Below are 14,700 nucleotides of genomic sequence, written 5' to 3' on the forward strand. Positions count from 1 at the left end.
TTTGTCACTGATTCCCTTCCTCTGGCCCCCAGGGTTGCCTTTCCCTTGCATACCTTCCCTGGTTGGGCAATGTCCCCCTGGCTCTAGGTAGTATTCTTATTTTCTTTGGGTGTAGCATATATCTGTGCCACAGAAACCCCCACCTGTTGTTCCATGCCCGGGTCTGGACCCTCACAAATCTGCCTGCCTCTCAGGAGTGCACCTCCCCACGGCTGCTTCTCCACCAGCTCCCCAAGCCCACCACTCCCCAGGGGCGCTCCGTGGAGAGGGAAATAAAAAACACAACAAAACGTCACATCTTCCAACAACTGTCAGACGGAGGCGCTCGGTGCCAGAGGAATTCTGTTTTAATTGTCTGGGAAGGGGGATTGGGAAGGGCGCCTGGGCGTGCCGCCCAGCTTGCCAGCACGATGATGTAGATGCATGGCAGGAACGGTGATTAGACAGTCCAGAGCCAGATCCTCGCCTGAGACGGGAGCTGCAGCTGCTGACGGGAGGTCCAGATCCAGGACCCCGCCAGCCTGCCACTGCCCTTTCTCCAGGCGTGAAGTGTGGCCGGATCCAGAAGCGGGGGTGAGTGGGACAGAGCTCGGCTAAGGAGGGAGGGTGTGCAGGATGCTGGCCGCGGGGACTTCATGCTTTGTCTTCTCTGCTCACTTCTGCTTGGACTTCTGGCACTGCTGAGGGGGTGGGCACTTCTGTTGGCACTTGGGGGCACAAGGCTCCTTACACTTGGGGGGAGGCTGGCAGGGCTGCTTCGTCTGCTGGGCTGGCGGGCAGCACTGCTGGGGGGGAGGGCAGCACTGCTGCGGGGGAGCACACTGGTTCTGCGTCTGCTGAGACATCCTGGGCTGGGCTTCCAGCTGGAGGCAGAAAGACAGATGTGAGGAGCGCGTGAGCCATGGAGAGACCCGAGGCCCCGAAGAACCTCCTCCCACATTCTCAGCCTGCTCTGAGTTTATCCTGCCCCAGTTGCTCCACAACCTTAAGGAGCATCAGTGCCCCTGATTTTTAGCTAAATGTTTATTAGGTTATTTCAGCTCCTTTTGAATCAAGTAAACCTGGAAGGAAGCTAGGGAGAGAGTGGAGAAGGAGGAAAGAAATAAGAGAGGAAGGAAGGAAGAGAGGGAGTGAGATGGGTGAGAAGAAGATGTTGAAGAAAAAAAGAAAAACCTTAAAAACCAGAGCAGGGAAGGGAGAGGAGGAAAATTCATTCTGAGAAGGAAAGCCAGAGAGAACAATTGGACAGCTGGATACTGTTAGCGCACAAACTTTGGTGTCTGGAGCCAAATTGCCTGGGACTGAGTCCTGGCTAACTTGTATACTAGATGTGAGTTTGAGCAAGTTCCTAAACTTCTCCATATACACCCCTAGACTTCCTGTAAGGACTAAGTGAGCATATAAAAACACATATGTACATACATGCATGCATCCATATATAAATGAATGTATATGAATTCATTTATGCATATGTAAGTGAATTACATATGATGGTACTTCAAAAAGTTCATAGAAAATGTGTGTCATAAAAACTGTGCATGAATTTTTGTAAGTTTGTGCAAAATGAACATCACTTAATTCCATTTTCCCCACAAACTTTACATATCCTTGTATACACACACACACACACACAAACATACATCTAGGACGTGATGAAGGCCATATAGGATTTTGATTTATCAAGTAAATGTATAAAACATTTAAAAGGAGCATCTTAACCAATCTCTAAGGGAATGTGTGGAAAAGAGGACTCAAGAGAGATGAAATGGACCACTTCTTAGGTTCCCTTAGTAGCATTAAGGAAAGCAAGTCCCAGAGAGGGAGAGAAGGGCTCCACCACCACTCGGCACAGGCGGATGGAGCAGTGGCCTCCCTCCTCCCCAGGCAGGACGTCCCCATGAGCCCAGGTCTTGTCCCCACTGCGTTTTGCTCCTCTGCGTGCCCTGCAAGGGAAGCCCCGTCAGCGGCTCTGCCCGGAGCTGGTCTTCCCTCCTCCTTCCACAGATGGCCTCTTAGCCGTGGCAACCATGCCAGCAGCATCCTGTAGGCCCTCCGGTCCTGAGTCCAGCCTCCCACACCCTCCACTGGACGATTTTCAGGACCCCAGATGAGCTAGACATGAATGCTGGCTATGGTAGTGAGAGATGCCCTAACGAGCCCATTCTTTGTGAGCAGCCCCCTTGCTGCGAGGGGCAGCCTTAGCTCCCAGTCGGGAGCCGGTCACACGCTGAGCTATGCTCCTGGGAACCGTGTTGCCTCCCCAGACTTACCGCAGTTCAGGGGCGAGTGATGGAGCGTGGCCAGGCCGTGGGGTCTGGGGTGCTCTGAGCCCGCCTTCCTTTTATACGTTTCACGTCCCTGCCTGAGGCCATGGGTGGCCTAGGATTGGGGTGTCCTAATTATTCCCTAGTCACCATAGGATCCACCTGTCCTTCCTCAAATTTTAGGTTTTACTCACCCCCGCCGGCTGGCAGCCTCCCTGTTGGCACGGCGGGATTTGGGGAGGACTCCCTCGCCTGCGCACCACCTCCCCGGTGCTGCACGAGGGCTGGCCTGTGGCATTTCCAAACCCGTTGTGATGTTTGACTTAGAGCCTTGGCATCTGGGATGGTCTCAAGCAGGCATTCAGGACAGTGCTGGGTGTGTGTGGGGGGGTGAGAGAGTGGCGAAGCGGGGGAGGGGATGACACAGGGTGGGCTGCGCATGCGACATCTTTTCAAGGGAAACAGTTGAGCAGATGACGGGCTCTCTTGGAAGCCCACTACACTCAGCCAAGTGAAAGCTGACATAATCTAGGCTCAGGGTCACATTCAGCCCAAACTTGTGGAAAGACAAGGCAAGGACAAATCTTTGGTGTTTTTTTTTCATCTATTGTTGTTTAAACACTAGTGGGTGCTGCTACCCCTTGTCCCACCGACTAGTGGGAAAACCATTAGTCCCCATTAAGAGAAACTGGGTGGTTACAGTAGACAGTGCTTATCCTCCTATCTGTCTACATATGTATAAGTCACCAGGACCTCAGGGTTCTCAGGGAAATGATTATCATAGGCGGAGGGGGTGGGGGAGGAAGAAGCGTTACATTCGAATGAGCTCATGGAGAAGTCGAGTTGGCCGGGTCCTGGGTTCTGAGCTCCCAGTCCTTGCTCGCCCTCCCCTCTCCTGGTAGAGATCGCCAGAGGAGGAAGGACGTCTTGGGGCATAGTCCTGGACACTCCCCGTGCCTATGGGAGCTGGAGCAGAGCTCTGAGGCATCCCAGAGGGGTGCTCCGGGTGGGACTCTGCCTTTACCAGCCGGATGACCTCAGGTGCTGATTGTTTTTCAGCTTCATTTCCTTGTCTGTTAAAGAGGATGACAACATCATTCTGGATACCAGCAGTAAGGATTAACATGGGCAACTTACATAAAGCATGTACAAGTATTTGGCACCAAAGTGAAGGCTCAGCAATGGTTCCCTGGAGTTCAAGGCTGAGTTCCAGGGCAAGACACACTCTTAGCAGTATTAAATAGGTGACTCCAAAAATCTGAAGGCAAGGAGTGACACTTGCCAATTAGTATCATAAAGTCTTGACTGCCAGAGTTAGACAGCAGTAGTTCAAGAGATCTGTACGTCAGGGTCACCATAGCTAATACTAATGTTTAATGCATATGAAAATTGCCAAGAGACTAGACTGTAAGCATTCTTAAAGCACAGTGTGTGTCCAAAGAGAAGGTTACCACAAAATTAGTTTAAATAGCTTCACTGCCTGTCATTGTAGAACGAGGCAACTCATTCTAGAAGAAACAATGAGCGTTCTGGTGAGCTGAGTACAGGGGTTCAGTTTTATAGACAAAAAACAGTCCAGAAAGCAGAAACAGAGGAGGAAAAGCACATTTGGCCATTTCAAAGTTGCTTTTCCTTTGAAGCTTAAAGCAGGGGAGAGTTCTTTATTATACCACTGTAAAACTGGCCTGTTTGGAGATTCACCTATTTTCTCTCTCTTTTTCTCTCAATTTTTGGGGAAAATCTTATGAGCAACTCAATTTCCGTTTGGGGATACGGAATTTCAGTGAGTCCATTTTGATGTGGCCTGCTGGGCCGAGTGCCGGTGCTCTGTCGAAACCAGTGGCCTTCCATAAATTTGTTTAGCAGATAATGCCAATGTTAAGTAGCTTCATAGTGCCACCCACAGTGTCTACATATATCAGAGCATCATCTTGTGTGCCTTAAATACATGTAATTGCTTGTCAATTAAAAAGATGAACTAAAGGAAAAAAATTGTGATGGAGAGAAATGGACAAATTAGTCCTGGGGTTGGCATGTTTTTTTTAAGGAAAAAACATTTGTTTATTTATTTATTTGAAAGGCAGAGTGACAGAGGGTGAGAGAGAGGGAGAAAGAGACCTTCCATCCATTGGTTTACTCCCCAGATACTGCAACAGCTGGATTGGGCCAGGCCAAAGCCTGAGGCAATGACGGGAACTCGACTAATTGAGTCATCGTCTGCTGCTTCCAAGGTGCAGGCAGAGCCGGATTGCAGGCAGAGTAGCCTGCCCTTGAACTGGCACTCTGGAATGGGATGCAGCGTGGGCTTGTCCCGCGAGGCCCACACTGTCGGGATGATGGGGCAACAATGTTCTTCTACAGGAAGCATCAGAGACAAACTTTGGTGAACATGTCTGTTTAGTAACAATCAGGCACAAGCTTTTATGGGGCAGGCAAAGGGGAGTAGCTAGTTCAGGGTGGCAACACTAATTCTATAGGACAGAGCTGATACTGGTGCCTCTACGCTTCTCCACTCAGCTTGAAGGTCACATAGCCTACAGAGCCTTCCAGGTGGTCTTTTGGGTCTGGGCCTGGGATCTGTACAAGGCCTTACAGCAGGAATTGTGGTGAGGGAAATGTGCCTGGGGTCCCTGCCGCCTGCCAGCAGCCAGGTCATGTGTGGGTCTCAGGGTGCTGAGCCTCCGACCAGGGTCATCCCAGGGAGGCAGGGTGTGCCACGCCCTCTCAACCCCTTCATGGGCGAGGCAGGCAGTCTCACAGCCAGGCACAGGATCACCCACAATGCAGGCATCCCAAGCAGTAGCTTAACCCCTTGTGCCACAGCGCGGGCACAATCTTAGCCATGAAATTTAGCCATGGCTATTCTGCAATCCTTAGAATATTCAAAGATCCTAGGATGTCACTTGCAATATTGGAAGACACAGGGTTGCACACATGAATAGTCCCTCCCTTAAACCATGGTTTTGAGTCCTGGGGGTCACAGGCTGTGAGTGGGCGAAGGACACTGACTTTGATGTTTCCAAGGCAACAGAGCAGACGTGAGACCTCTTTGGTGAATCTGCAATGGAGAAAAGTGGCAGCAAAACTGCTTCCTCACATCTCAGCCTCCTCCTTCCAACTCACTGATTCTTTCAATTAAGTGGTTTGGGTTAACTAAAGAAATCAAACCCAAGTGTCCATCAAGTGACACCTGCATAGCTGGTGAGTGTGTGAACGTCCCTAATCCTTGGGGTGTTTCCATTGGGTGTTAAATGCTGCCAACCTTGCCTTGCATGTGCCTCAACCACCCAGAACTGACCGGTTGTGGTGGAGTTGGCTACCTCAACAATGGCTGATGCAGTACTGAGAAGAAATCAGTAACCAGAAGCCAAATGCTTATCCTGGCCTTTGGATTGGTGTTATCCACTGGCCTTCACTGTCTGTCTTTCTCTGACTTTCTGCTCCTCTTATGCACACACACACACATACACACACATCTCTCACACTGGACCCAAGTGTTTATAGACTAACACTCAGCGGGGTTGTTGGATGGGCACTGATATATTCTACTCATTTCAAAGTCTGCCAGGAACACCCCCGACTTCTGCTTCACCCCAAAAGAGCTGAGACTGCACGTGGCTCCTGAGGACCTTTGTCCCCTCTTCAGAATTTTCTTGGAGTTCATCCAATCCTTATGTCCCTTTCATGAATGTGAACACAATGGTGAGGCAGTATGGAGGAGAGGTGTATGCTGGTAGGAGGAGACGGGAAGAGGGCTCTGCCTATACAAGTAGACGCCCATGTACTTGCTCTTTAGTTCCAGGCACCTGAGAAGGACCAGAGTCTGGTTGTGCAGAGGGGCAAAGGCTGGGTTCCGCAGGGATCCAGCACAGGAACCCCATGCCAAGTGCTGTAACACACAAGCCCAGCCCTCAGGGAGCTTATGATATTCATGTGGAGATGAGTCCAGCCTAACATGCCAGAAGACCTGGTGCTGGGAAGGCACTGTGGTGAGTCAGGACTGGAGGGCTGACAGGGAACAAGTGTGACACAGAGCTCATGGGAGCAGTGTCGACAGCAAAGCATCAGTGAGGACAGGGACGGCTCCCAGCTGTGGCTCTCTTGTGGGCAGAAAATCTGCCTTCCTCTTGGTAGCCAAGTACCTAACAAAGATTCTGGCTCAGGATTGGAGCCAAATTCGTTCCTGTGAAATGAATGAGAGCATTCCAGGAAAGGAGCTATGGACTAAGAAAAGGGTTGATGGTGGGAAGACGCTTTCTGTGTCTGCAGGAATACAAGAGGTAACAGATGGTGGACATGGGACCAGATCCATGGCTGCACACTGGCTGCGGGTGTTGAAGCCTCAGGGTAGGAGCGTGGGTCTGGCTCTTAGCAGTACAGAGTGACTGTTTAGGGTACAGTGCTTATTGATAAAGATTCTATTGCCTAACATAGGGAGTAGAAAGACATTTTTTAATGTATTTTTTGACAGGTAGAGTTATAGATAGTGAGAGAGACAGACAGAAAGGGCTTCCTACTGTTGGTTCACTCCCCAAATGGCTGCCACGGCCAGTGCTGCGCTGGTCCGAAGCCAGGAGCCAGGTGCCTCTTCCTGGTCTCCCACGCGGATGCAGGGCCCCAAGCACTTGGGCCATCCTCCACTGCCCTCCTGGGCCACAGAAGAGAGCTGGACTGGAAGAGGAGCAACCGGGACTAGAACCTGGTGCCCATATAGGATGCCGGTGCTGCAGGCGGAAGATTAACCAAGTGAGAAGTGAGCCATGGCACTGGCCCCATGTTGATGTATTTTTGGTAGCAATATTTTAAAAATTTTTTTATTTGACAGGTAGAGTTAGAGAGAGAGAGAGAGAGAGAGAGAAAGGTCTTCCTTCTGTTGGTTCACTCCCCAAATGGCTGCTATGGCTGGCGCTGCACCGATCCAAAGCCAGGAGCCAGGTGCTTCCTCCTGGTCTCCCATGTGGGTGCAGGGCCCAAGCACTTGGGCCGTCCTCCACTGCCCTCCCGGGCCACAACAGAGAGCTGGACTGAAGAGGAGCAACTGGGACTAGAACCCGGCGCCCATATGGGATGCCGGCGCTGCAGGCGGAGGATTAACCAAGTGAGCCACGGTGCCAGCCCCCATATTGATGTATTTTTATTTGAAAAGCAAAGTTACATAGAGAGAGATCTTCTATCCACTGGTTCACTTCCCCACAAATGGCTGCAGTGGCCAAGGCTGGGCCAGGCTGAAAACAGGAGCCTGGAAACCCATCCAGGTCTTCCACATGGGTGGCAGGGACCCAAACACTTGAGCCATCTTTGGCTGCTTTCCTGGGCACATTAGCAAGGAGCTGGATTGGAAGTAGAGCAGGTAGGACTCTAACCTGCACTTAGGGGACACTGGCATTTCAGGCAGTGACTTAACCCCCAGCACTGGTGTATATTGAGAAAACCTGGGCATCCTGCTAGGTTGGCCTGGAATTAGCTGCGTGTATTTGAATAGCTGGCAGGCCCTCTCCAGGGCTCAGGTGTTCTCCTTTAAGCCCGGTTCACCCCTGGGGCGCTTTCTTTTGTGAATGTGGCAGGGAATGGGAGAGCTGCAAGAGGGGACACACTAGAAGCTGTCTGATGAGTAGCACTCACAGCAAGCCCAGGCTGGGAGTCAGGTGGGTGAGACAGGCAGAGACCAGCAGGGAGAGCAGGCCCTGGCCTCCCATGGCAGTGACTGAAGTACAAAGTAGGGCCAGCTCCATGAACCCAGGATGCACAGGCCTGGGTGGCTGAGAGGATGGAGGGGAAGGCAAAGGGGAGTTGAGGACCCCTTATGAGTCTCAGTGACAAAGTGGGAATACGGAGATCAGGCCCGGAGAGGGAGACAGATGACAGGACCATCCCAATCCCATTGTGTCTGTCAGGGCAGAAGAGGGGGTGCCGAGCCGTGGAAGCAGGGGCATTGCACCAGCTGAGGGCCAGGCTTGCGCTGAGCACTAGGGAAGATGCAAAAGGAGAGACCGAGGGTGCTCTGGGACCCAGAAGGTGCAGTCTTGCCCCTGGGAGCAGGTCCCAGCCCGCTGTGGGAAAGCGTGCTAGACCTAGAGGGGCCGGAGCTGGGAGGAGCCCAGTGATCCGACAGAACGTCCCCAACTCTCCATCTTAGGGCTGTGGCAACACCTGAGGACGTCCTCCACAAGCCGCAGACAAACAGGAAAAGGCTGCTGTGTTTTACATGGCTTGCTGCAAGGTGGCTGACTTTATTTCTTTCAAAAATCCTTTGTTTGTTTATTGCTCTTCAGGCCATATGCTTCTATAGTTTTAGTACTAAAATTACCCTTATTTTGTGAAGTGATGATAGCTATAAAAGGCCTGAAAATCAAATAGCCTCTTTACTCTTTGTGGTTTTGTGTTTTTTTGTTTGTTTGTTTGTTTTTGCTTATTTTTTAAAACTTTTATTTAGTAAATATAATTTTCCAAAGTACAGTTTATGGATTACAGTGGCTTTTTCCCCCCCGTAACTTCCCTCCCACCCGCAACCCTCCCATCTCCTGCTCCCTCTCCCATTCCATTCACATCAAGATTCGTTTTCAATTATCTTTATATACAGAAGATTGATTTAGTATATATTAAGTAAAGATTTCATCAGTTTGCACCCACACAGAACATAAAGTGTAAAATACTGTTTGAGTACTAGTTATAGCATTAATTCACATTGGACAACACATTAAGGACAGAGATCCCACATAAGGAGTAAGTACACAGTGACTCCTGTTGCTGATTTAGTAAATTGACACTCTTGTTTATGGTGTCAGTAATCACCCTAGGCTCTTGTCCTGAGTTTCCAAGGCTATGGAAGCCTCTTGAGTTCGCTGACTTCAATCTTATTGACAAGGTCATAGTCAAAGTGGAAGTTCTCTCCTCCCTTCAGAGAAAGGTACCTCCTTCTTTAATGGCCCATTCTTTCTACTGGGATCTCACTCACAGAGACCTTTCATTTAGGTTTTTTGTTTGTTTGTTTGTATTTTTTTGCCAGAGTGTCTTGGCTTTCTATGGCTAAAATACTCTCATGGACTCTTCAGCCAGATCCGAGTGCCTTAAGGGCTGATTCTGAGGCCAGAGTGCTGTTTAGGACATCTGCCATTCTATGAGTCTTCTGTGTATCCCACTTCCCATGTTGGATCATTCTCTTGTTTTTGCTTATTTTTTAATTAGTTTAGTGAAGCCCAAAAGCCTGAGAACCACCGATATGGTCCATCAAGTCTTCTTGCTCACAAACACGGATCAGGTGGATGAGAACAGGGAAGTAGCATCCTTAAGGCCACATTTTATATAATCTCAGAGAAAAGGCTTGGACCTGGGCACCTGTCCCCAAATCAAACCAAACCAATCAAAGCAAGCAGCCAAACAAAACCCAAATTGTTATAAAAATTTCAATCAGAAATTCTCCTCACATATTGCTATCCCCTCCCTCAAATCCAGGCCTTGGCAAAGGTGCTGGAACCCAGCCCTAACGGCGCCCACACTGCACTAGCACACGGTGCAGAGCTGGGCCTGCCCCCCCCGCCCCCTGGTGGACGTGCTGTGGCCTGTGTGATGACCTCACTGAGTCGGAGCCCAGGATCCCTGCCCACGCAGCCTCTCAGATCAGGAGTGACTAGCCCTGCCCACCCCGTGTTCCCGTCCTGGCTCTATGGAAGCTCGTCCATGTGAGATGTGAGTGGCGTGCCTCCCAGGCCCCACTGCAGGCCCCTCGGCTGCTGGCTTTTCCATGTCCCGGCCTGACGGTTTCATCATGGTGACAGGCGGTCCTGGCATACTTTGATGCCCCGAGGGCCTGAGGCTTAACTTTGGTCTGTGTGGCCCTGAGACGTGGAGTGAGGGCTCAGGAGGAGTCTGCCTCGAGGCTCCTGCTCTCTTTGCTGGTCTCATTCTCTCCCGTGGTTCTAGTTACACCTTCACGGCAGTGACTTCCGAGCCTGTCTTGTCTTTAAGTCAGGGCTCTGCACTGTGCTTCCTGGAGCCGTGCTGTGCTCAGGTGTCACCTCCATGGCCTTATCTTGGATATAATGGCATGTTTTGATCTATGGATTCCTACACCATATCCAATAAATATGTAAAATTAGTTTTGCCAGTTAAAGCATACCTGGTGTCTCTCAACATTGCCGAGATGGGCTTGTCAGCCCTCCACTTCCTCTCACTCCTCACTTCGGTGAACAGTGACACCACCTGCCAGCCACCAGCAGCCTGGGCCAGCCACTTGCTGCTTCTTCGAAGTGCATCCTTTGCAAGGCCCACTGGTCTGTCACCTGGCTGGCCCCTGTGTGCCACACCTGTGGCTGCCCTAGGCCGCCCTTCATCCTCTCTGGCCTTGATTGCCGAAGAGATCTCTCTACCCAACTGCCAGTCTTCAGTCTCCCTCACTGAAAACTCCTCCTTAGAAGCCACGATGATGATCCTTTTGTAAGGCAAACACAAGCAAATGACTTGTTTGCAGGAAATATGCACCAATGTGCTTAGGAGTAAAGGATCGTATCTGGGGTTTACTCTCAAATGTTCAGTGTAAAGAAAACAAAACAGACATGTATGTATACGTATATATATATATTATATAAAAATATGCCATTCTTATCAGTATATGAGGAGAGAGATACCAACAGGGGAGAGAAGAAGGAAACAAGCAAGGGAGGGGGAGCGTCTGGGTGAAATGTAACCAGGAATCCTTTGTCCCTTTCTTGAAACTTCTGTAAGTCGGAAATTATGTCAAAGAAATGATCTTTTGAATGTCAATGATCCCATGCCATTCTCCTGCATAGAATCCCTCAAAGAGTCCTCCTTCCTTCTACCTACAGGATGAAGTGTGCCACGGTCCTGCCCTCCACTCCAGCTTGGCCTCACCACTCCCAGTTCACGCCTCATGCCCCATCAGTAAGGACCTGTTCGTAGATCCTGGAAGACAACCCGCTGTTTATTATTGCAAACGCTTTGCTTGTGTAGTTAATCTTTCTGCTGAGAGCCCGTGACAGCCCACCTGCCCGTTGCTGGCCGTGGATGGGAAGTCAGACCCAAAATTCAAACACAGGGTGGTAGATGGGGCCAGATGAGCTCTCAGTTGCCACATAACCCTTTCCTTGTACATAGTCAGATTGTTCCTTTTTTGTTGGGATTGGTACCCTTCTCCATGGAATAGAGACACAAGAGTTTCTGAGGAATATCCTAGATTCTAAGTAGGATAGAGACAGGTGCAAAAACTGGAGGAGTGCCTGTGGCGAGGCCAAAGTCTCCCCGTATGACTCTGACCCTTGGGTTTTATCTCTTTTCACCCAAGGGAGAGGACAGTTGTCATCAAATCTGGTCCTATTCCACCTCTGACTCTCTTAAATGAGGCAAATTGACTCTTACTGAGTCTGCTCTAAAAAGAAAGCGATAAACCTCTACATTGCAATGCATCAGGTAAGTTCAAGTTGGAGACCAAAGGCATCTATGGATTCCTGCCTGTGGGTGCTCAGGGATGGGAGCAGGGGTGAGAGACAGACAAATTATATCTGTCCCTAGACTCCAGTATTCCACTCCTTCTCCAGTTCTTACGGATAGCAATAAATTATCTCAAAAAGTATGTATGATATAGAGCCTTCTCAACCGGTCTGCTAAGCTCTAAAGACTGGGGAGGAGGGACTGGTCTGGAAAGAGCCTGATCAGAAGTAAGTGGGGATCTACAGGGTCTGAAGACCGGCAGGATCTTTCATAGGCCATCTCCCCACACGTTCTGTGATCTGGGAAAGACAGCCTGAGCTGGAGGCCTCTGTTTCCACAGGAGCACTTGGGAGGACCACCAGTCTTGCTGACTTGAGACTGGATGAAACCCAGAGGGAAGGTATGAGTGGTTACAAGCCATCTCTCTCCTACACACTGAGGACTCTCACTTGTCTTCAGTGTTGTTCACAATCAGGGATAATAGCAAATTAAAGGAAAAAACTAAGGGTCAATGGAAGAAAATGGAGAGGTGAGGCTTACCCCCACATTACAGAACCAAGCCATAGAGGATCAGGAAAAAGAAAATACTCACACACCTTAAGTGCCAAGGTGCTGGTAGAGTTTCTATGCAATTATAGAAAGGAAGAGGAGGAGTTTTAAGGGGAGCAATTGCTAACTTCCATATGTATATGCCATACACATATATATATACATATACATAAACCTATATATAAATTTATATCTAGTCAGGTTGGTAAGAAATGTGATTTTAAGAAATTTTTATTGGAATATTAATGGAGGTTTCCCCTGGAATGTTTCTAATGAGTTTAAGTAAAAATATAATTTCTCTTTGGGGTACTTCTTTGAATGCACTACATCTCTTAAACATGGCCACAAAACTGTCTAACCATACATAGGAGTCAAAAAGGTTGCATTAGAAATGAAATGTAAGTGCTGGCATTGAGGCATAAGAGATTAAGCCACCACCTACTATGCCAACATCCCGTATGGGTGCCAGTTCAAGTCCCAGCTGCTTCATTTCCAATCCAGCTCCCTGTTAATGTGCCTAGGAAAACAACAGGAGATGACCCAAGTCCTTGGGCCCCAGCATCCATGTGGGAAACCTGGAGGAAACTCCTGGCTCTTGGCTTCAGTTTGGCCCAACCCTGACCATCGAGGTCATTTGGGGAGTGAGCCAATGGATGGGAGTTCTCTCTCTCTCTCTCTCTGCCCCCACACTTGTAGCTCTGCCTTTAAAATAAATAGAATAAATCTTACAAATGAAAAATGAAATGTAATGTTCCAAAGTTAGTCTAATATATTTCAGCTACAGATAGATGAAAATCTGTAATACGACTTTGTATGTGTTAAAATGCATCCTTACAATGCAAAAATATAGACTTGCTCCTTGATTAATAAAAAACTTCAAGAGAAATGCATTTAACAAGCAGCATGAAATGCATTTCCATTTTTGACTATAAAGAGTCAGACAACGGGGCAAGGACCCTATCTCCTTTAAGCATGACGTGAGGCAATGCCACGCAAGTATGGGAGAAAGGACCCCAAGGGGGGCGCCAGGAGCCTCAGGTTCTGTGCCTGCTGGCTCCTGCCTTCTACCTTCCTTCCTATTGCACAGTGTAGTTGGGCTGAGTAGAAGGAAGCAGCAGCGGCCCCCTCCCTTCTCCCGCCTCCCCCTCCTTTTCCGTGCACACCCTCCAGCTGGGACAATACTGGTAAGTGGGTGTGTGGAAGCCAGACAAGCAGGTGTCGTGTTTTCTTCTGGATAGAAAAACTAGACTCTGTGTCTGGAATTCTGAGTCACAACAGGGTTCTGTGAGGGTGACCTTCTATATATCCTGTGCCGCACGCACGCACATGCACACACAGTCCCCACTCCCACGCAGGAGCTCTCTTTGTGGGCAGTGTCACCTCGTTAGGCACTTAGGGAAAGGCATCAATTAAACATCCCCAGGTATTTGCTGAGCACCTACCATTTGTTTAAGCAGAGATTGAATATCATCAACAGTGGAAGTAGAAAAGGGATCCTGTCCTCAAGTTGCTGGAGTCTAGCTGGAGAAACGGGTGATCAAAAGGGAGCTCAAATATAAATCCTTTGTAAATATAGAATGCTGAGTTCACTGAGAGTCAATGAACAGACAGAGGAATAAGACTGTATGAGAAGAAGGCAAGACTTTGAGGCGTTGCTCCAAAAAGAATAGAATTGTGTAAGTTGGGGTGAGAGGACTGGAGCTAGCCGGGGTTGTACCTAATGAACTGCTGTATCTTTTCTCATCACCATTGAGGGTCTAGGATGAAAGCCACAGGGAGAAAAAGACTTGACTCGGGCTGAGGAGCTTGTGCAGGCCAGTAAGAAGGCTCTTCCTGGATGGAATTCACAGCAGAGGTAGCTGGGAAGGAGGCAAGTGCTGGAAGCCTTAGAGGCGGGAACCAAATTGTGATTGGATTGTCTTAGAGATGAGAGGAGTGGATCACAAAAGGAGATAGAAATTACTGTCTGAGAAGGAGGTTAGGAGTCAAGTGAGTCCTCTTGGAAATGAAGGTTGGCATCCCTAGAGGGAGAGGATGGAGACTATTGAGAAACTAGCCATCCCTAGTTCATATTATTTCCTTTTGATATTTTGAGTTTCTATTATAAAAGAAAAAAAGTTCTTGAAATATAAAATTCCAATGGAATCTTCTCCATAAAGACTTTCTCATTCTCAAGAGCTATCCTGAGAGGGACAGCTCTGTCCCTTCCATAGCCTTTCTCAGATTTACCTGGTTATGTAGAATATTCTTGATTTTTGAGACATTTGAGTTTAGTTTATTATTTGTTAATCCTAATAGCATTAAACACATGAGGACAGGACCACGAATGTACTCATCAGGGTGAGCACAGGTGGGCTGGTATTGTGAGAGCAATAGGTTAAACCACTGCCTTCAATGCCAGCAGCCCATATCAGAGGGCTGGTTCCAGTCCAGACTGCTCCAC

The 14,700-nt window shown here is 49.0% G+C and overlaps 1 long non-coding RNA gene across 1 annotated transcript; it reads right to left on the reverse strand.

Moving 5' to 3' along the window:
- Positions 1 to 329: 329 nt before the first annotated feature.
- Positions 330 to 2,387, reverse strand: LOC149125513 (uncharacterized). Its single transcript, XR_016211432.1, has 2 exons — positions 2,271 to 2,387; positions 330 to 863 (listed from the first exon to the last, which is right to left on the reverse strand). It is a non-coding gene; the product is annotated as an uncharacterized LOC149125513 (long non-coding RNA).
- Positions 2,388 to 14,700: the final 12,313 nt, after the last annotated feature.

This window comes from Oryctolagus cuniculus, chromosome 7 (assembly GCF_051225735.1).
Source record: "Oryctolagus cuniculus isolate XC-2025 breed Fujian yellow rabbit chromosome 7, ASM5122573v1, whole genome shotgun sequence".
Classification (NCBI taxonomy): Eukaryota; Metazoa; Chordata; class Mammalia; order Lagomorpha; family Leporidae; genus Oryctolagus; species Oryctolagus cuniculus.